Raw genomic sequence first — 6,338 nt, 5'->3', positions numbered from 1 at the left:
CACATACAGTACATTCAACGCACCACCGAAACTATGAGCACACCTTCGAATGAAAATGCTACATTTACTTACTGGGAGGTAGCTATAATGCCTTGAGGCTAGTTTGCTCTGTAAAATCGGGAACACCAATTCTCTTCCTTGTTCCAGTTACAATACCTTCCTGTCAGGGCGAACTAATCTGCATAATCGTCATGACTTGAATGACCAGCAAGTTCCTGAGTCTCAAACAACTCCTCAGTGATTAAACTTAAGATGACAAGATGAGAAAGAGTTGGCTGTAGTGAAACTGGGTGACAGAAGAAGAGACCAGGCAAGAAAGGAAGTAAGTTAAATGTCTACTCTGGTCAGACATATCATTCTGTATCTTCCTCAGCTTTTTTCCCATAAAAAAGACATAATACAGTAAGCTCTCCTCAATCCTTATCAGAACACAAAGGTCTTTATTGAGCTGACCTAGGAGAGGTCAAGGTGCAGGCTTTGTCTATTCAGTGAAACAGTGTTATGCAGAATTTTAAAAATAGCCCATTCACCAGGTCACGCACTTCCCCACTTAATGATTAACTTCTTTTAACAGTACATTACCAAATAGGTCGTGATATGTGGTCATATTTTATGGACTCTGAAAGGAATGCGAACCAGTTGCATTAATCCATAAATGAGTTTTAATAGAGGAATTTTGTTTTAAAGATGTGTTTGGCTTTTTATAGGGTGTTTCATAAAACTTGAGACAAAGAAGAATACAGGCTTAACTGATGAATTAATCAGCAAACACCGAACTTCAAACACTTATTTTTTATTGAATCTTCTTTGTTGTATGAGGGACTTTCAATATGGTGGAACGAATAGTCATAACAGTACACTGTCAGCTCCCCATTTCTTTCCTAACAAGATCTGCAAATGTGAAATTTGAATGTGAGCATCTATAACTATTGTTCTGTGTCTGTTGTTTAATGAATTGTTCAGTAAGAGAATTTCAAAGTCTGTAATAAAATGAACATGGAAAGTCTGTTGTCGGGACCAGGAGAGCCAGACACGACACTGACACCTAGTGTTAGAGCAAGCAACTTCAAGATTGCCTCGAAGGCCACTCTCATCAAGTATATTAATGATGTATTCCAGACACAAGACAGTGCCTGTTAGTGATACTTTATAATACAAGAGGATTCATGTAGGTATGAAAAACACAAACAAAGAGGTAGCAGTTCACTGTATGTTTGTGCTTCCCACGCTGAATTGTCAAAACAAACATGTGGAGGCCTGAAACCAAAATATGAATTAGTGAAGAGGTGAGTGATGCTGATACAATTGAACGTGACATTGTTCATGAAACCACACAAAGACAAATACACATGCCATCATATGTCTTACACACACACACATACTCATACTGTGATCCTCTTAAAGCCATAAAGAAGAGAGTAATATTTATGTGTGTAAATTCCAGGACCCCTCTCAGCAGCTCTGCTGGCTGGTGTTGAGAGCTGCATCCTACTGGCCCAGCTCGTAACCCACACAGAGCCAGCTGTGACTGCTTCTGGCACCCCTATCATACACTTTCACTGCATCGTTTAAGTGTTGGCATAATCCCGTATACATGAGATGTGCAGATATACATGTGCATTTGGGTGGTGTGTGCTTGAGCATAAATAAAAAACAGTAACAACATGGACACTCACTGGTGAGGAAGCACACAGGCTTGAGACTCTTAAATGTAAGAGTTCACACTTTTTTTATTTACATAAGTTTAAAGTTCAAAACAAGTACAAGAACCTGCAAGAAGAACATATTCATGACCTCAACCTAAAAAATATTAAACAATATACACAAACAATCTCTCACTCAAGGTCCACATACTAGCTAATTCCAGTATATCCCATGATCTTCATCAGTGGATAGAGTTGGTAAGATCTCTATTTTCAAAGTCATTAATACAATATGATGCCTAATTGCAGTGTCAAACATACTGGCCATGCCATAGGAAAAAAACTAGATCATTAAACATCATTAAAGTTGTTGTTTTTTACCTTTTTTTTTAGGACTTCTGTGGGACTTGGATGAAGATTGGGTGACTAGTTTAGTTAGAATCATTTTGAAAATATGAAATTAAGGTATAGAATGTTTCCCTCCCTGTAAATATGTATTTCAAAATGCATATTTGATAAACATTAACTTTATATCTTTCTGAAATAAAATAGCTGATATGGTGTAAGGATTTTTATGGGTTTTTTTAGTTAAGGATTATGTTGTGAGAGCCTGTAAATAATGTACTTTGCTATAGTATGAAATGTTATAGTCATGGTTAAACTTTTGCATTAGTACAAAAGCACTGCAATGAACCAATAAAATGCCAGGTGCTTGACAAGGTACATGTTTTTCAAAACGTTCTGAAAGTTTGCCTATAGTTCAATGACAGATTGGCTGAATTGCAAATATCAGTCACATTCTCTCTGTTTGCTGTGTGAATTATATCAACAAGAAAGCTTATCTGATTGCTTTGTTTAGCAATCACTTTTGAGACTTGGTCAAATTGATTATATTCAAGAAGAAAAGCTTTGTCCCATGTAGCTCAGTCCCATCAACTGGTGATGGATCAGTTCTCAGGTCATGTATGACTGAATGAAAGATATGCAGCTAACCCCTCATGGAAAATTTAAATGGATGATTTACACAATATAACCGGCAATAACCAGGCAATAAACAACCATCCATGCATTCATTTATTCCAATGTACACCCGCATTGATGAGGTGCTGTAAAGTGACCAAACTGACCTCTTCCTTCAATTATCATCCCAAGAGGTCCTCCATGAGGTCAGCACGACCACCACAACCACAGGAGGAGGTTTTCCCCTTCATTTTCTCCCATGGGAATTACAGCAGCATGTTTTCCCTTTCTGCTGAATGTTTATTCTGGTAGACATGGTGGTGGTGTGATATCTGAGGTGCAATGAGCCAAGACTGCCGTGAACACATTCCTTCCTATACCTGACAGATGAATGCTAAGCATGTAGGTAATGTGAGCACTGCTGAACCAAATACACACCTCTGGGCTGCTGTGCACCTCACTTAGTTGGAGGGAAAATGGTGCGTGACAAACATCGGGCTGAATTCACATCTGCATCTTAAAGCATGGTGTCTGGGATGCTGAAAAGAAGAACGCAATTTATTGAACACAGCTCATGTCTGGCTGGGCATATGGCAATCACATAATGCAACTATTTTAGCATCATAGTGGCAAGCAGGAATCAGCTGGTTTAGTCTGGGTGACTAAGAGGCACAGAGAAGAGGGAATAGAGAGTTCTGTGGTGACTGGACTGGTCTAACCTGGCCTATACCAAGCTGTCAGCAAAGAGGCAGATGACAAACACAGCGGAGTGGAGGAGAGGAGAGCAGGGGAGGGTGGGTGTGGAGGGGCTCTGATCCCTGTTACATCATCTGTGGCTGACAGACAGTGTGGCAGACTTATCTGTCTGTGGTCTCGGGTGGCATTTGTCTGGACTAGCAGTGAGTCACACTTTCTGTTTACCTCAACATGAACCCATCCCTGAAGCTTCTCATTCACCATCCAACAGCCTCCATTCACCAGCTGCATGAGGGCCGGTAGCAGGGTGGCTTCCACCATGCCAGGAATGTGCTGTGCCCACACCTTGCTAAACCATGACACCTTTCCTGTGGTGCAGGAGCTGGTTCCTTTCAAAAAGCTATAAATATAGCCCTCCTACTGTAGCCGCTCTTCCTCTGGAGCAGACTTGGGTCAAACAGTGTTGAAAATACTGTTCTACTGTTTGTTTTTACCCACTGAGGTGCCAGATTTGTAGGATTTGCCACATAAGACAATAAATGAATCCAAGGCTGTTTAGACAGGCACAGGAAAGTGCTTGAAAGTTGGTTTATTACACTTTTGAATGACAACTTAACAGACTATCTGAATGGACCTGATGTGGCAAACCCCAGCCAACTGGTTCTCCATGATAGTTTAAATAAACACACGTCTTTGCTAATGTCAAGTCTGCTCAGTAGAGGAGATTTACACAAAGTGTTCTCATTTTGGAACTGACAGCTGTAATGGGGGAGGGAAGCTTCCACATATAATTGCTGGTGCTGTTTATTGTAGACATGCCACCTGAGATTAGTGCTGCAAATGTCCATCAGCATCTTACTTTAGAATAGGATTACACACACTGTCCACAAGCAGAGACAAACAGCCTGCCACCATGACAGTGCATTTTACAATATATCTGTGAGTTTATGCTGGTATTTAACATGTAGGGAGGAATGTATGAGCCAGCAGAAAATAAAACATCTGTTGCATATTGCACTTTTAATGTTAGCTGCACATCATGGCAAATTTCATTGTGCAAAGGCTAGAGCGAGAAATGTTCTTATGCAGTTGTTAATATACTGTTGTTACGATTCAATCAGGGGAGTTTAATGCCAATCTAAGTTACAGAAGTGCTCCAACTGTGAGTCACTTAATATTGTCTATTGGAATTGGAGAGATGGCTCCTTCCAATTCACAACTCTTTAGAGGAATCAGGAACTTATATAATGGTCGTTCTGATTGCAAGCAGCTTCAATAGCATTCAAATGAAAATACATAATAAATGCATTCATTTAAAAGATAAATGCTAAAATTGTGATGTTATTTTCATTACCAGTTAAAGTCAATTTTATGACAAAATCACAAAAACAATACAACTTGGCAATTCTAAAGCTCTGACAAATAATAATGGTGCCAACTGCCAAAGTATCACTGATAGACAACAGTGAATAAAAAAAAAATGGAACAAAAGATCAAATCAAAATAATTAAATTTGGGTGTAACATAAATGGGGACTTTTCCACTTAGAACAGAAAATGGCAGTGCCTGGGCCAGACACCTCCGTCAATCACATCACTGACACATTACCATTCTCTCCATCTCTCCTTCCCTCCCACCCTGGTTCCAGCGGCTGCTTGGCAGTGGCTCATGTGAACCCCCGTGAGCAAGTTCAACATTAACCAATGATGACAACATCCTCAACTGGTCAGGAAGCCCCATCAGTGGGACACAAACTCAGATTAGTCGCTCATCCCCGGTGAAAAGAGCCCCTGGCACCGTGCCCTGGCTTCCAAATCTAAACCAGCAGCGCTCTCGTGAGAATGACAGGGCTTGGACCGCCGCTGCGTTAGCCCGCCTCTACCACTGCCAGGCAACTGCCTCACTCACATCCTCTTTTTTATCTCTTTCTCTCTCAATCTGTGTCTTTCTCATTCATCTACATATCTAAATCTCCACCTATTCAATGACATAATAGATTTCATGAAAAATAACATTGGAGAAACTGTATTAATGTATTAAATGTATTAAATATTTGAACCGGTGTTTGGAACGTTTCCAACAATACCCAGCTCTAGTACTGGCCCACAGGAAGGTCATATTTTGTAACTAGAATTTGTGCAACTATATCCCCTCACCTATACTGCTATCTATCATCCATCTATCTTCTCCTGGAGAGGAGTAAGAGCAGCCTCTGCACCTCTGTTTACTGGTCTTAATGAAGGAAACCACAGAGCAGCTAACGAGACAATGATAGAGCCAATCAAGAAAGCCAGGCTTTGCATTTATTATAAGAACCCCAACAAAGGCCCTGGATTCATGCCGCGGGGATGAGGCCACACTTCAAGTAGAGCAAGACTAATCATGAATGCAAATAAGCACAATGAAAGCAACAAGAGCAGGAGAGGTGCTGCAACGTTCTTTGGTAAACTTCTGGGAAACAGCATTTGGCACGTCTCATGGGTTCTACTTATCACTCAAAGGGAGACTGAAACACACTAGCTGCTGAGACAATGATGTATTCCCAGCAAGCAGACAGAGAGGCAGAGGGTAAATGAAACCGAGAGAACAAGAGATTAACAGATAAAGTTTGCTAAAAGGCAGTGTAATCATCTCCGCTAATTTTTGCAGTTTTGGCAAGTAGATACACTCATTAGAGAAGGAATAACCTTACAAGCAGAGCATGCCGTAAAGCTGCATACATCATAAGGAGAGATGTCACTGATCTTTGGCAAAATGCTTTGGAGAGATGAGCAGAGTGTAAAGAAGAAATCTTTATGTGCTATGTGACAGCTTTATTGGGATTGATCATGTTTGAGTTGTGTGATGAAACTTCCAGAGAGTCTTCTCCAGAAACCTCTAACTCAAGTCTTGCGGCGTAACTAATATTGCTTCATCTGATGCTAAGCTCTGAGTTCTGGGCATGGCATTCCTCATTATTACTGGTGATTGCTGTATATGCAATCATATGCAATACAATATATTGATAATAAAAGCCTGTAAATTGCAGAGGTCTCACAC

Source organism: Scomber scombrus, chromosome 6, assembly GCF_963691925.1.
Source record: "Scomber scombrus chromosome 6, fScoSco1.1, whole genome shotgun sequence".
Lineage (NCBI taxonomy): Eukaryota > Metazoa > Chordata > Actinopteri > Scombriformes > Scombridae > Scomber > Scomber scombrus.
Note: the sequence above shows the minus strand (reverse complement) of the source record.